Here is a 17589-nt window from a genome sequence, read left to right on the forward strand (position 1 = left end):
ATTCTCCCTTAATACTTCAGAGTCCTTTAACCAAAAGTGAAGGTAATGTTCAGTTTGTGACTGAAACTGCTTCTTTCAGTTAAGGTGCCTGTTATCATCAGTTACTTCATAAGTTATTGCTAATGTAAAAAGACAGGAAAGCAAAATGAAAAACTTGGAGACCAAAATACTATTTACAAATAACTTCATTTCAATATTTTGAAAATCCAAAGGAGTACACTGAAAATTAGCTTTTCTGAACACTTAATAGTAATCAATTGTGAAATAATAAAAAGACCCATTTATAGTAAGAGCCACAAAATAATAAATTTAAAAGTTGTGTGAGGCTGCCTAAGGAAAATCCACAAAACCTAACTGGGAGATACACAGTGTCTCTGGGTATAATATTAAATATACCGCTGTTTGGTAGATCCCATTTTCCACACAGGTGTCCCACAGAAGGCTCATATCAAGTGGGAGGTGGCAGTTGGTGGGGCCCACTGTACCACCCTCAAATCCTGCAGTGTAAGGAGAATCGGGGCAGGAGCTGCTCTTAGGTGCAAGTCCCCCTTTCCCACACAGCTGTGTTGCAAGAGATCTGCTCTGGTGGGCTGGGCATCTAAATGGCAGCTTCTATCTCTTCTAGCTTTCTGGGGGGCAGAAGAGCTATTATTCTGTGCACACTCAGCCCCTGATGAACATTAGCAGATTCCATCCTCCCTGGTTCTGGGCTATAGAAGGTCCATACTGAGAGGTGATAGACGATTGTCACCCATGTCTTTCTCTAGCTCCTGGCACAGCTACTTTGCAGGGAAGAACTAGGAGACGTTGAACAAAGAGCCAGTTTCCCATACTCTGCCCCACCCCCAGCCCCACCCCCACCCCAGCATGCTCCATAGCACAAAGGCACAGGTGTTGTTCTGTTCAGGGGAAGGTTTGAGTGAGCTTCAAAGACTTGACAACACACTTGACATTACCAGGGGCCTAACTTTACCTGGAACAGACTGGAGCAGAGCAGGTACAAACTGCTAATGTAAAACAAATCAAATAAAAAATTTAAAACAATAGAACAAGCAGCTAGCAATAAATGGAGGCTAACCGTTGCTGGTAATACCAATAAACACCAGCCAGAAAGCGTAAAGACAAGATCAGGGAGAGAGACAAAGAGAATGGATAAAACTACAGACATCCCTTGTGATCAGAAATAATGTGTTTATGTTCAAGCCTGCACCACATAGAAGCAACCAGACAGGGAACATCTGGGCTACAAGTCCAGATGACAGAATGTAGGGCAAAACTTGTCAACTCCCTAGACAGTCAAAGCAGACTCCAAGCCCCACACGGGTCCAGTGGTGATGGGGGTAAATCTCCCTAATTCAGGGGGCTTAAGCATAACCTCATTAATAGTGGCTGGTTATAAAATGATGCTGACTCAGAAGCAACCCGTAAGAAGTCAGGCTTAAAGATAAAAAGGAGAGAGAAACAAGTTGGGCAGTAACATCAGAAGCTGCACACTGTGAAGGGATATAAACTTCATGAATTAGTCCAGCCAAGTCACTAAACAAAACTAAGCCAGGAGTGGGGAGGAGAACTACTATGCAGAGAACCTACGATATGTTACCTAAAATGTCCTATTTTCAACACAACATTATGAGACATTCAAAGAAGCAGGAAAGTGTGACACGGGCAAAAGCAGTCAATAGAAACTTCCTTTGAGGGATACCAGATGTAGTGTAAGTGTTAAGCAGCAATTATAAATATGTTCAAAGACCTAAAGGAAACCAAGTTTAAAGAACTAAAATGCTGACAGTGACTCATCAAATAGAAAATGGAAATAAAAAGATAGGAAATAAAAACTCAAAGAAAATTCTGGAGTTGAAAAGTTCAATAGCCAAAGTGAGACTTTTCCTAGCGGGGCTCAACAGTAGATTTGAGCCGTCAGAAGAATGCACAAATCTGAAGATAGATGGGGAGAGATTATGAAATCTGAAGCACAGATGGAAAAAAGAATGAAGAAAAACAGTCCTCCTCATACTACATACACAAAAGTTAACTCAAAATAGATCATAAACCAAAATGAAAGCAAAAACTAGAAAACTCATGGAAGTAAATACCGTGACCTTTGTTTAGGCAGTCTTCTTAAATATTCTTAAACAAACAAACAAACAAAAAAAAAAGAAATCAGGAACTTTAAAATGTGTAGAATTTTTATTAGAAGAGGTTATGAGCTGATCTATTTCATCTAGTTTGGCTGGTATCAATTTCAGTAATAAAAACTTTGTTATACATCATTCCTCCCCTCATGCTATTATTGTCACAAATTATATCTTTATAAGTTGGGTGCCCATCAATTATTGCTGTATGCATTTTACTTCTAAATTGAGAGGAAGAAAGTTAAAAAATGCATTTGCTGTCTTTTATAATTACCATGATCAGTTCTGCATGTCTTTGTATGGATTTGAATTACTGTCTGGTGTCCTTTCAGCCTGAAGGACTCCCTTTGGTATTTTTGTGTAGGACACGTCTGCTAGCAATGTTTATTTGGGAATGTCTTAATTTTTTGCTTCCCTTTTGAAGGATAGTTTTGCTGACCATGGAACTGGTTTGCAGTCTTTCCATTCAGCACCTTGACTATGTCATTTTACTGCTTCTGGCCTCCATGGTTTCTTTAGAGAAGTCAGCTGTTAATCTTATTGAGGACCTTGTATGTGATGAGTCACTTCTCTCTTGCTGCTTTCAAGATTCTCCTTTGTTTTTTTTAAAGTAGTTTGATTATAGTATGTCTGGGTATACATATCTTTGAGAACTTGGAGTCCCTGGAGTTTCATGGATTTGTAGATCAATATTTTTCAACAGATTTGGGGAGTTTTCTTCAAATATTCTTTTCGATGCTTTCTTTTTCTTCTCTCCTCCTGAGACTCACATTATGTATATGCATTATGCTTGTTGACTCTGTTTCTTAGGCTTTCATTTTTCTTCTTTTTTTTTTTCTGTTCCTCAAACTGGACAGTGTCAACTGATTTATCTTTAAGTTTATAGATTCTGTCTTCTGCCTGCCTAAATTTGTTGCTGAGCCCCTCAAGTGACATTTTCATTTCAGTTATTATACTTTTCAACTCTACAATGGAAAAGTTCTAGAGTTAAAATTTTGTTTCACAACTTCTGTCTATTCATATTCTCTATTTGGTTGAGACATATTTACTTTCCTTTTGTTCTTTAAACATGGTTTCATTAAAGTCTTTGCTTAGAAAATCCAATGCCTGGGCTTTCTCAGGATTTCTGTTGATTGCTTTTTCCCCTGTGTATGGGCCATATTTTTTTCTTTGCATAACCTTGTACTTTTTTTTGAAAACAGAACACTTAAAATATTATAATGTGGCAACTCTGAAAATCAGATTGTCCATCCCCTCCTCCGTCCCAGGGTTTGTTTTTATTGCTGCTTGTTGTAGTTGTTGTTTATCTAGTAACTTTTCTGAACTAATTTTGTAAAGTCTGTATTCTTTGTCATGTGTGGCCACTGAAGTATCTGTTATGTTAGCTTAATGGTCAGCTAACGATTGGACAGAGATTTCCTTAAACACACAGAATGGAAAAGCACCCAGAATGTTTGCCAGGGACTGTGTTTTTGTGGTGCATCTCCAACACTCAGCCAGACAGTTTTCAACTCTGCCTTAGCCTCCACTACTTTGATAGAGCCTCCAGGTTAGTCAGAGATGACAGTTTGGGGGCTTCTCAGGGCTTTGGTTAGCACACACACAGCCCTGACCATGCATGTTTGTCTTCTAGATTCCTAGGAATATGTGGTGACTTTACGGAGCCCTTAAGGACATCTCATTTCCCAGCTGTCCTCCCTAGCTTTTTTGATCAGTCTGTTGATTGCCTCAAATGTTATCTATCACCTCAGGCAGCAGTAACCAAAACATTGGCCTGTTAATGTTTCAACTTTGCCCCTAGGTAGCGGCTTTAGCTCCAGGCAAGCTTCAAGTCAGACAGAACCAGTCTTCCAGGAAGTCACCAGACTAAGAAACAAATGATTACAATTCTTTGTGACTGACATCTGTTCTGTCTATTGCCAGGAATGGGACTTGTATCTTCAGGGCCACTGCTAACGTCACATTTAAAGGTGAAAGACTGAAAACTTTCCCCTTAAGATCAGGAACAAGAAAAGATGTGCACTCTCGCAGTTTCTATTACACATAATACTGGTTGTTCTAGTCAGGGAAATTAGGCAAATGAAAGAAAAATCCAGATAGGAGAGGAAGATATTAAAAATATCTGTAATTTTAAATGACACGATCTTGTATGTGAGAAATCCTAAGGAATCCACTAAAATTTTTATAATCAATTCATGAGCTAAGCAAGGGTGCAGAATACAAGATCTATAGAAAAATCAATTCTACTTCCATATGTTAGCAATGAACAATCCTAAGGGAAATTGAGGAAAAAAGATCCCGTTTATAGTGTCATCTAAAGGAATAAAAATAGATTTGGCAAAAGAAATGCAAGACTTTTACCCTGAAACTATAAGTCATTGTTGAAAGAAATTAAAGAAGACCTAAATAAATGTAGAGACATCCTATGTTCATGAATTGGAAGATTTAATATTGTTAAGATGGGAAGATTCCCCAAATTGATCCACAGATTCAATGCAATCCCTGTCAGAATTCCAGCTGCCATTCTTTACAGAAATTGACAAACTGATTCTAAAATTCATGTGAAAATGCAGGGCATTCAGAAAACCAATAGCTAAAACAATTGTGGCGAGAAGAATAAAGTTGGAAAACTTATTTTCCCATTTCAAAACTTCTACAAAACTACTGTAATCAAGACCGTTTAGTACTGACATAATAACCATACAGGTCAATGAAATAGAATTGAGAGTCCAGAAATAAACCCATATATTTATGGTCAATTGATTTTTGACAAGAAAGCCAAGGCATTTCAATGTGGGAAGAATAGTCTTTTAACAAATGTTCCTGGGACAACTGGATATCCATTGTGCAAAAGAATGCATTTGTAAACCTACCTTGTATCATACATAAAAGTTAAACTCAAAATGGATCACTACATGTTAGAGATAAAACTATAAAAATAATTAGAAACGTAGCTGTAAATCTCTGTGACCTTGGGTTATACTTTCTTAAATAAGACACCAAGAACACAGCAATCAAAGTAGATAAATTGGAATTCATTAAAATGAAAAAATTGGGTTTCAAAGAAGTCAAGAAAGTGAAAAGAAAACTCACAGAATGGACAAAAATATTTTCAAATCACATCTCTAATATGGGAAATGTACCCAAAATATATTAAAATGATTGTGATTCAATAAAAAGACAACTCACTTAAAAATGGTCAAAGGATTTGAATAGATATTTCTTCAAAGAAGATACACAAATAACTAATAACCACATGAATATATGCTTAACCTTTTTAGTCATTAGGGAAATGTAAATCAAAACCACAGTGAGATAGAACTTCACACTCTTTAAAATGGGAATAATCAAAAAGACAATAACAAGGACTGGTGAGAATGTGGTAAAACTGAAACTCTCATACATTGTTGGTCAGAATTTAAAATGGTGCTTTGGAAAATAGTTGGGCATTCCTGAAACTGTTAAATATCATTACCACATGACATAGCAATTCCGTTTCTAGACATAAACCCAAAAGAAATGAAAACATTCACTCAAAAACTTGTACGTAAGTGTTTAGAGTGGTATAATCCATAACAGCCAAAAAGTGGAAAACAGCTCAAATGTACTCAACTGATGAATGAAAAACAAAATATGGTATATCTGTATTATATATTATTTAGAGATAAAAAGAAATGGAGTACTGGTACATACTATAGCATGGATGAACCTTGAAAACATGCTACATGAAAGAAGCCAGTCACAAAGGACACGCATATGGTATGATTCCATTCCTATGAAATGTTAAGAGTATGCAAGTTTATAGAGACATAATAGCTTAGAAGTGAATTATGATGGGAATTGATGGAGAATGGAGAGTGTCTGCTTATGAGTATAGAGGTTTGGTTTTCTGTTTGGTTTTGTTTTGTGTTTGGAGACAGCAAGTGTGAGAGGGGCAGGGAGGGAGAGAGAGAATCCCAAGCAAGCTCTACCCTCAGCACAGAGCCTGACATGGGGTTTGATCCCAGGACCCTGTGATCATTAGCTGAGCTGAAATCAAGAGTTGGATGCCAAACCAACTGTGCCACCCAGGTGCCCCTGGAATTTCTTTTTATTGTGACAATGTTCTAAACAGATTGTGGTAATGGTTGCACAGGTCTGAATATATAAAACCCACTGAATCATATAATTTTAAGTGGGTAAATTTTCTAGTATGTGAATTATATCTCAATAATGCCATTAAAATTATCAACTAGTAAAAGTTGGTTAACCATTAGAAAGGGGAAATTGGATGCTAAGGAATACAGAAATGGCAAATGTAGAAATTACTATTATTTTTAAGAGTGAGAAAGAATAAACAAGAAAGAAGCTAAGCACTTAGAATGGGACTAGCCAACCCTTATTCTGAGATTCAGACCTTTTTGAAGAGGTTGTAGCTACCACAGGTACATTCAGCTGGCCAATAATAACGATGGTGCTGGTCTTAGCTGGTCTGTAGGCAGTAGCTGTGACACTCATTGGAGGGTGCTGGTCAGCTAGAGCTCCTCTGTTGTAAACAATCTGCTGAGCATTATAGAAACTCACTGGCAGGTGCTGCCAGCCTTTTACTGGTCCACAGGAAGCTGCCCCACTGAGTGGCAGAGAAACTCACTAGAGGGTGTGGTCAAGGTGGATCCTACTAGGTGGCTAAGAGAAATTTGCTAGTGAGCACTGGTGGGCTAGAGCGAGTTAGCAGAAACTGGCCTGTGGGGCAGCAGAAAAACTCAGTGGATGATATCACAAGCCAGAACTGGAACTGCTATGTGGTTGAGAAACTCACTAAACAGTGATTGTCACTGGGCATCCCTAATCCACTGATGGGAAAAATCACAATGGAACTAGGAAGGAACCACCAGTGAACTTCTTAGGGATACTTGTTACCTCTTACCAGTGCATTTTTCTTTCTTTCTTTCTTTCTTTCTTTCTTTCTTTCTTTCTTTCTTTCTATGTTTATTTATTTTTGAAGGAGAGAGAGACAGAGGGTGAGTGGAGGAGGGGCAGAGAGCAAGGGAGACACAGAATCCAAAACGGGCTCCAGACTCTGAGCTGTCAGCACACAGTCCAACGCGGGGCTTGAATTCATGAACCACAGGATCATGACCTGAGCCAGTCAGACACTTAAATCAACTGAGCCACCCAGGTGCCCCTTACCAGTGCATTTCTGATGGCCTTGGTGAACACACTTGTTTCCTGGAACATAATTTTCTGGTGGGTCTTCTGCCCCTCATACATCTACTCTGGCATGCTTACTTCCCTGAGTCTTAATTTCTGTCTCCACTATCTTTCATAGCAATTGAGACATTTTAGTCTCAATCAGTAAAGGCAATCACTTTCTCTAGTCTCGCAGGAGCCACCCAGTGAATTTGCACCACCTCCTATGGGTCTTGCCAGGGTGTTAAATTCTGTATCCTGAGAAGTGCCCTTAAGTTAATAAATTATTTCTTATCTAGTCTTATATTCTGGCTCGTTTGCTCAAGAATTCTCAAAATCTAGTCCTATGGTTCTCCCTCAGGTCCTACCAGTACGTGGTGCCTAATTCTTTAATCCCCTTCGGTGTTTATTCTTTTCTTCCCTCAGCAGGCCTAGCACACCCATAGCTGGTTCAGGCTGCAATATGACTTTAGTTATTGGTCTAGCAGCCAGGACAGGAGATGGAGCATATCCTAAAGGAAATTTCTGTTGTTGTACAGGGAAGAGTCCTCTGCAGTGCCTTCCTACACAGGCAGAGTCATAGTTCTTAATGAGAGGGGTACCTCTGCAAACTCTGAAGGTTTAGAGGATTCTGGAAAACCAAATAATTGTTGGCATTCACAACCAACAACGAATTTACTACCATTCATCACCAGATATACTCACCCCATCTATCAGGGTCCCAGGTTTTTGAACTAGGACTCTGAAACTGGCATAACAGATCTGTCTTGGTTTAGAATTAAATTATCTTTGCAGCTCAGGAACTTTATTAAATCCTGAGTTTAGTCTTCAGCTTTTTGTTCTCTCTCACTGCAGAAGATTAGCAATTGGGTTGCTACTTTGTACCAGGCATAGTCCATGACTCAAATACCCCCCAAAATGGGGTCCTCACTGCCAGCTGGGTGGTGAGTAATCTAGTGGTGAGTAATCTTACGGCCTACTTTCTTGGATTACTAATACTAATTCTGTCAGTTTGGTTTTCTAGGGAGAAGATGCTGAGTTTGGAGTGCAAGAGGTTTATGAGCAGTAATGCCTGGGAAAAGTTAAAGGGGAGAGAACAAGACTGAGCAAAAAAAGCCTTGAAACCATAGTACAGACACTGGTGAAAGAAAAGGGTTTGTGAGTGGAAGTAGAATTGGGTATAGAAAGCCTCAGACTGCCATGCATTGCTGATAGTCAGCCAACTCAATGAATGTATTATGTCAAAGACTTTCTATTCGAGGAATTCCATGTTGAGCAGAAATGGCAAGACTGAAGACTGTCTAGGGAGAGCATCGACTTGACTCAAAACCCAAGGCAGATTTTATTTTATTTTTTTAAATTAAATTTATTTAATTTTACATCCAAGTTAGTTAACTTATAGTGCAACAATGATTTCAGGGGTAGGTTCCTTAATGCCCCTTACCATTTAGCCCATTCCCTCTCCCACAACCCCTCCAGTAACCCTCTGTTTGTTCTCCATATTTAAGAGTCTCTTATGTTTTGTCTCCCTCCCTGGTTTTGTATTATTTTTGCTTCCTTTTCCTTATGTTCATCTGTTTTGTGTCTTAAAGTCCTCATATGAGTGAAGTCATATGATATTTGTCTTTCTCTGACTAATTTTGCTTAGCATAATACCCTCTAGTTCCATCCATCTTACAAATGGCAAGATTTCATTCCTTTTGATTGCCGTGTAATACTCCGTTGTATATATATACCGCTTCTTCTTTATCCATTCATCCGTCGATGGTCATTTGGGCTCTTTCCATACTTTGGCTATTGTCAGTAGTGCTGCTATAAACATTGGGGTGCGTGTGTCCCTTCGAAACAGCATACCTGTATCCTTTGGATAAATACCTAGTAGTGCAGTTGCTGGGTCGTAGAGTAGTTCTATTTTTAGTTATTTGAGGAACCTCCATACTGTTTTCCAGAGTGGCTGCACCAGTTTTCATTCCCACCAGCAGTGCAAAAGAGATCCTCTTTCTCCATACGCTCGCCATCATCTGTTGTTGACTGAGTTGTTAATGTTAGCCATTCTGACTGGTATGAGGTGGTATCTCATTGTGGTTTTGATTTGTATTTCCCTGATGATGAGTGAGTGATGTTGAGCATTTTTTCAGGTGTCGGTTGGCCATCTGGATGTCTTCTTTGGAGAAGTGTCTATTCATGTCTTTTGCCTATTTCTTCACTGGATTATTTGTTTTTTGGGTGTTGAGTTTGATAAGTTCTGTATAGATTTTGGATACTAACCCTTTATCTGATATGTCGTTTGCAAATATCTTCTCCCATTCTGTCGTTGCCTTTTAGTTTTGCTGATTGTTTCCTTCGCTGTGCAGAGGCTTTTTATTTTGATGAGGTCCCAATAGTTCATTTTTGCTTTTGTTTCCCTTACCTCCAGAGACATGTTGAGTAAGAAGTTGCTGCGGCCAAGATCAAAGAGATTGTTGCCTGCTTTCTCCTCGAAGATTTTGATGGCTTCCTGTCTTACATTGAGGTCTTTCATCCATTTTGAGTTTATTTTTGTGTATGGTGTAAGAAAGTGGTCCAGGTTCATTTTTCTGCATGTCGCTGTCCAGTTAGTTGTTCCAGCACCACTTGTTGAAGAGACTGTCTTTATTCCATTGGGTTTTCTTTCCTGCTTTGTCAAAGATTAGTTAGCCATACATTTGTGGGTCCATTTCTGGGTTCTCTATTCTGTTCCATTGATCTGAGTGTCTGTTTTTGTGCCAGTACCATACTGTCTTAATGATTACAGCTTTGTAACACAGCTTGAAGTCCAGGATTGTGATGCCTCCTGCTTTGGCTTTCTTTTTCAAGATTGCTTTGGCTATTTGGGGTCTTTTCTTGGTTCCATACAAATTTTAGGATTGTTTGTTCTAGCTCTGTGAAGAATGATGGTGTTATTTTGATAGGGATTGCATTGAAGATGTAGATTGCTTTTGGTAGTATTGACATTTTAACAATATTTGTTCTTCCTATCCAGGAGCATGGAATATTTTTTTCATTTTTTTGTGTCTTCTTCAATTTCTTTCATAAGCTTTGTATAGTTTTCGGTGTATAGATTTTTCACCTCTTTGGTTAGATTTATTCCTAGGTATTTTATGGTTTTGGTGCAGTTGTAAATGGGATCGATTCCTTGATTTCTCTTTCTGTTGCTTCATTGTTGGTATATAGGAATGCAACCGATTTCTGTGCAGTGATTTTATATCCTGCAACATTGCTGAATTCATGGATCAGTTCTAGCAGTTTTTTGGTGGAATCTTTTGGGTTTTCCATATAGAGTATCATGTCATCTGTGAAGAGTGAAAGTTTGACCTCCTCCTGGCTGATTTGGATGCATTTTATTTCTTTGTGTTGTCTGATTGCAGAGGCTAAGACTTCCAATACTCTGTTGAATAACAGTGGCAAGAGTGGACATCCCTGTCTTGTTCCTGACCTTAGGGGAAAAGCTCTCAATTTTTCCCCATTGAGGATGATATTAGGGTTGGGTCTTTCATATATGCCTTTTATGATCTTGAGGTGTCATCCTTCTATCCCTACTTTCTTGAGGGTTTTTATCAAGAAAGGATGCTGTATTTTGTCAAATACTTTCTCTGCATCTATTGAGAAGATCATGTGGTTCTGTCCTTTCTTTTATTGATGTGATGAATCACATTGATTGTTTTGCAGATATTGAACCAGCCCTGCATCCCAGGTATAAATCCCACTTGGTCGTTGTGAATAATTTTTTAAGGTATTATTGGATCCGGTTGGCTAATATCTTGCTGAGGATTTTTGCAACCATGTTCTTCAGGGAATTTGGTCTATAGTTCTCCTTTTTAGTGGGGTCTTTATCTGGTTTTGGAATCAAGGTAATGCTGGGTTCATAGAAAGAGTTTGGAAGTTTTCCTTCCATTTCTATTTTTTGGTACAGTTTCAAGAGAATAGGTGTTAACTCTTCTTTAAATGTTTGGTAGAATTCTCCTGGAAAGCCATCTGGCCCTGGACTCTTGTTTTTTGGGAGATTTTTGATTACTAATTTGATTTCTTTACTGGTTATGGGTCTGTTCAAATTTTCTATTTCTTCCTGTTTCAGTTTTGGTAGTTTGTATCTTTCTAGGAATTTGTCCATTTCTTCCAGATTGCACATTTTATTGGCATATAATTGCTCATATTGTCTTATTATTGTTTTTATTTCTGCTGTGTTGGTTGTGATCTCTCCTCTTTCATTCTTGATTTTATTTATTTGGGTCCTTTCCTTTTTCTTTTTGACCAAACTGGCTAGTGGTTTATCAATTTTGTTAATTCTTTCGAAGAACCAGCTTCTGGTTTCATTGATCTGTTCTACTGGTTTTGTTTTGTTTTGTTTTTTGGTTTTGGTTTTGATGGCATTGATTTTTGCTCTAATCTTTATTATTTCCTGTCTTCTGCTGGTTTTGGGTTTTATTTGCTGTTCTTTTTCCAACTCTTTAAGGTGTAAGGTTAGGTTGTGTATCTGAGATTTTTCTTCCTTCTTTAGGAAGGCCTGAATTGCTATATACTTCCCTCTTTTGACTGCTTTTGCTACGTCCCAGAGATTTTAGGCTGTGGTGTTATCATTTTCATTGGCTTCCATGTACTTTTAAATTTCCTCTTTAACTTCTTGGTTCACCCATTCATTCTTTAGCAGGATGTTCTTTAGTCTCCAAGTATTTGTTACCTTTCCAAATTTTTTCTTGTGGTTGATTTTGAGTTTCATAGCGTTGTGGTCTGACAATATGCACGGTATGATCTCAATCTTTTTGTACTTGTTGAGGGCTGATTTGTTTCCCAGTATGTGATATATTCTGGAGAACATTCCATGTGCACTGGAGAAGAATGTATATTCTGCTGCTTTAGCATGAAATGTTCTGAATAGATCTTTTAAGTCCATCTGGTCCAGTGTGTCATTCAAAGCCATCGTTTCTTTGTTGATTTTGTGTTTAGGTGATCTGTCCATTGTTGTAAGTGGGGTGTTGAAGTCCCCTACTATTATGGTATTATTATCAATGAGTTTCTTTATGTTTGTGATGAATTGATTTATATATTTGGGTTCCTCCACCTTTGGAGCATAAATGTTTACAATTTTTAGGTCTTCTTGGTGGATAGACACCTTAATTATGATATAATGCATTCTTCATCTCTTATTACAGTCTTTATTTTAAAGTCTAGATTGTCTGATATAAGTACAGCTACTCTGGCTTTCTTTTGTTGACCATTAGCATGATAGATGGTTCTCCATCCCCTTACTTCAATCTGAAGTGTCTTTAGGTCTAAAGTGGGTCTCTTGTAAATAGCATATAGATGGATCTTGTTTTCTTATCCATTCTGTTACCCTATGTCTTTTGATTGGAGCATTTAGTCCATTGACGTTTAGAGTGAGTACTGAAAGATGTGAATTTATTGCCATTATGTTTCTTGTAGATTTGAAGTTTCTGGTGGTATTCTCTGGTCCTTTCTAGTCTTTGTTGCTTCTTTCTTTCTTTCTTTCTTTCTTTCTTTCTTTCTTGTCTTTTCTACCCTCAGAGAGTCCCCCTTAAAATTTCTTGCAGGGCTGGTTTAGTGGTCACGAACTCCTTTAATTTTGTTTGGGAAACTTTTAATCTCTCCTTCTGTTTTGAATGACAGCCTTGCTGGATAAAGAATTCTTGGCTGCATATTTTTCCAATTCAGCACATTGAATATATCCTGTCACTCCTTTCTGGCCTGCCAAGTTTCTGTGGATAGGTCTGCTGCAAACCTGATCTGTCTTCCCTTGTAGGTTAAGGACTTTTTTTCCCTTGCTGCTTTCATGATTCTTTCCTTGCCTGAGTATTTTGTGAAGTTGACGATATGCCTTGTTGATGGTCGGTTTTTGTTGAATCTAATGGGAGTCCTCTGTGCTTCCTGGATTTTGATGTCTGTGTCTTTCCCCAGGTTAGGAAAGTTTTCCCCTATGATTTGCTCACATAACCCTTCTACCCCTTTTCCTCTCTCTTCATCTTCTGGGACCCCTATGATTCTGATGTTGTTCCTTTTCAATGAGTCACTGATTTCTCTAATTCTTAAATCATGCTCTTTTGCCTTAGTCTCCCTCTTATTTTCTGCTTCATTGTTCTCCAGAAGTTTGTCCTCTATATTGCTGATTCACTGCTTTGCCAAGGTAGATTTTAAAGGAACTAACAGTTGAAGGTTGTCAGCAAATTGCATTCTTCACAGATGAAAGCCAAGTTTTTTCTTAATGGGAGAGCCAAAGAGTACACCTCCACACTGCCACCCTGGGGTAATGTCAAGTAGTGTGACATTAATGTCTCTGGAGTCCCAGAGGGGAGGAGAAGAAGAACAGGCAAAATATTTGAAGGAGTAATGATTGAATTTTTTCCTAAATTTTATGAAAACTATAAATCCCAACATCCAAGAAGCAACATGAAGCTCAAGCAGAAAAAGAACAACAACAACAACAACAACAACAAAAAACCATACCAAGGCACATCATAATCACATCCTCATAATCACAAGTGATAAAAAGAAAATGTGAAGAGTGGCTTGAGAAGAAAGAACATACTTTACATATTAGGAATCAAAGATAGAATTACTGCAGACTTATCATCAGAAGCTACATAAGCCAGAAGACAGTGGAATGATATATACAAGGTACTGAAAGGAAAAAGAAGTCATCCTTGAATTCTTTAGCAAAATTATTCTTCAAAAAGATAAAACAAAGACTTCACATGAGAGAAATCTAAAATAAGTCATCACCAGAAAAATTGCACTATCTTAAATGTTACAAAAAACTCTTCAGGTGAAAAGAAAATGATGCCAGATGGATATTTATCTACACAAAGGAATTAAGAGCACTGGAAATGGTGAGTATATGAATAAATATAAAAGACTTTCCCTTCTTTGTTTAGGTTCTTTTAAGGAGAATTAAACATTTAAGGCAAAAAATAACATTGTGTTTATAGTATGTAGAACTAAAATGTATAACAGTAGCACAAAGTCAGGGAAAGGGAAGTGGAGATACACTATTGTACTTGAAGGTAGATTGTGACAAGTAAATGATGTATATTGTAAACACTAGAACAGCGATTAAAAAGAACAAAGAAATATAGCTAATAAATCAATAGTGAAGCTAGAATAGATTTAAAAAGAAGTTCAACCCACTAGAAGGCAAGGAAAATGGGAGAGGAAAAATATGCAGGATAATTTAGAAAACAAATAGAGATAGTAGATTTAAGCCCAATCATAATAATAATTACATTAAATATAAATGATATAAACATTCCCATTAAAAGTTAGAAATTGTTAGGATAAAAATATGTAGACTTGAGAGAAAAAAATAAAACTAGGGATAAAAATATCTGTTCATTAAGAAGATGCAACAATTCTAAAATTCTATGCACATAATACAAAAGCTTCAAAATATATGGACCAAAACTGACAGAATTACAAAGAGAAATTCACAAATCCACAATTATAGTTAGCTATTTCAACTCTCTCTCTCAGTAGTTGATAGAACAACTAGGCAAAAAAAAAAAAAAAAATTAGATTAGTAAGGACATAAAAGACTTGAGCAACAATACCAAACAACTTGAGCTAAATGACGTTTATAGAACACTCCATCCTGTACCTTCTTTACAAGTATATATGGGACATCCACTAGATCATTCCAATTTTCAATAAATTTAAAAGAATTGAACTCATGCAGACTGTATTTTCTGTCTACAACAGAATTCAATTGGAAATCAATCTCAGAAAAAGATTTGGAAAGTCACCAGATATTCAGAAATTAAATAGCACTTTCCTGATCAACCAATAGTTTAAAGAAAAAAAAAATCACAATGGAAATTTGAAAATGTTTTGAAGTTAATGAAACTGAGAAAACTGTATTAAGATTTGTGGGATGTTTTAAAGCTGTGCTTGGGTGCAACATTTCAGCTTTAAACAGTTATATCAGAAAATAATAAAGGTTTAAACTCAATTATGTAAGCTTCCATCCTAGAAAGCATGTAAAGAAGAGCAAATTAAACCCAAAATAAGTAGAAGGAAGGAAATAATAAAGGAATCTGTGGAAGTCAATGAATAGCAAACAGACAAACAATAGAGAAAATTAATGAAAACAAAACTTGGTTCTTTGGAAAGAATATAAAAATGATAAACCTTTAGCTGGACTGAAAAAAATAAGAAGATATATATTACCAACATCAGGACTGAAAGAAGGGACATTATTACAGACCTTAGAAGGATTATATGAGAATATTAGTATCAAGTTTATGTAAATTTGGCATTCTATTTGAATTAGATAAATTCTTTTGAAGACACGAATTAACAAAATACATAGAATAAATAGAAAATCTCAATAGCCTATATCTATTCAAGAAATTGCTTTCATAATTAAAAACCTTCACACAAAGAGAACACCAGCCCAGATGCCTTCTTGGTGAATTCTATCAAACATATTAGGAAGCAATAGTATTGGTAATATACAATTCTTTCAGAAAGTAGAAAAGAGAACATTTTTACGTCATTTATGAGGTGATCATTCCCCTAATACTAAAACCTGACAAAGACATTAGTCCTTTATGAATGTATATGCAAAAATACTTAACACTGTATTAGCAAATCAAATCCAGCAATATATAAAATGGACAATATATCATGATTAAGTAGGGCTTACTCCAGGGAAGCAAAATAATATATTCACAATACATGTATTTGTCAAGGGAGTTATATCCAGAATATATAATATATTCATATAACAATAAAAAGAAGACAAACAACCTTTTATTTATTTATTTATTTATTTATTTATTTAACAGAGTGTGTGTGTGTGAGTAGGGGAAGGGCAGAGAAAGAGGGAGAAAGAATCTTAAGCAGGGTCTATGCCGAGCCTGATGCAGGGCTTGATCCCATGATCCTAGGAACATGACCTGAGCCGAAATCAAGGGTCAGGTGCTTAACTAACTGAGCCACCAGGCGCCCCTTTTGTTTCTTTGTTTAGTTTTTTGACAACCCAATTTTTCAAATGGGCAAGAGATTTGAACAGACCTTTAAAAAAAGGAAAATATATACACATGAAAAGATGTTCAATATCACTAGTCATCAAGAAAATTCAAATTAAAGCCATAGTGAAATACTATTATATACCTGCTAGAATGATTAAAATGAAAATACCTATAATGTTAAGTGCTGTGTAGAGTGTGGAGAAGCATAACTCTTATATATTGTTGATGTCACTGTAAAATGGTGCATCCACTTTGGAAAACACTTTGGCAGTTTCTTACAAAGTTAAACATGCACTTTCTGTGTGACTCAGGATTACTACTCCTAGGCATTTATTTACTTAAGAGGAACTAAAACATATGTTCACATAAAGTCTTCCACACAAATGTTCATAGCAACTTCAATCATTTCAAAAGCAGAAACAATCAAATTCCATCAATGAATGAATAGAAAAACAAGTTGATGTATATCCACATATTGGCAAACTACTTAGCCATAGAAAGAAACAACTAGTGATACACATAATAATATGGATGAATCTCAAAAACATTGTGCTGACTTCCAAGTCCTGGAGTATCTTTTTCTGGTGTTTCCTTCCTTTCCCTTCTTGGTCCATTCATACTAGGCTGGAACCTCAGCACTTCAAGGCCTAGGTTAGCCCAATGGCCACTCTGTCTGCCTCCAGCCTTTCAATTTTCAACTGTACCTTGTCAGAACAATCTTCATAAAACACCACTTCCTTATGTCATCATAAAAACCAAACAAAAATGTAAAACAACTGGGGTTGTGTTAACATTTAACACAGTTCTTCTAATACCTTAGCCTCCAGAATATTTTCTAAGATTTTTTACCAGACAAATAAAATAAATTTTCCTAAATTTGAGCCCATATGTGAATGTAAGTCTTCTGGCTTGTTCTGATACTCTATTCAATGAATTGCCCTTGAGACTCTTAGAACTATGTGGTCAAGAATTAACACAGGTCAGCTCTCCCTACAGACTTTTGTCTTTTGGTCAGAGGCAGTGCCAGTCTTCCAGGTATCCAGGCTTGAAACAGAAGGGTCAGTGGGGACTCATATTTCACCCTATTCCTCTATGCAGTCAGTTAACTTTCCTGTGTTAATCCTTAGAGATTTCCTTTACATCTGTTGCTTTATAGGGCTCTGGTCACTGCCAGAGTTTAGGCCTATGTCTTCTCACAATGGCTTTACTGCAATAATCTTCACATTGTGTCTTTTGCCTTTAGACTTACAGTGGGGTATTTGACGATTCAGCTATGGTAATAGCATTTG

At 37.0% G+C, this 17589-nt stretch overlaps 1 protein-coding gene across 1 annotated transcript in view; it reads left to right on the top strand.

Moving 5' to 3' along the window:
* ZNF518A (zinc finger protein 518A) overlaps nt 1-11580 on the top strand; it is a 43568-nt gene extending 31988 nt beyond the window's left edge. The window contains exon 5 of the transcript XR_007460947.1: nt 9718-11580. The gene's annotated coding sequence lies outside the window, so the exon portion shown is untranslated. The remainder of the gene's footprint in view (nt 1-9717) is intronic.
* The last annotated feature ends 6009 nt before the right edge of the window (nt 11581-17589 follow it).

Source organism: Panthera uncia, chromosome D2 (assembly GCF_023721935.1).
Source record: "Panthera uncia isolate 11264 chromosome D2, Puncia_PCG_1.0, whole genome shotgun sequence".
Classification (NCBI taxonomy): Eukaryota; Metazoa; Chordata; class Mammalia; order Carnivora; family Felidae; genus Panthera; species Panthera uncia.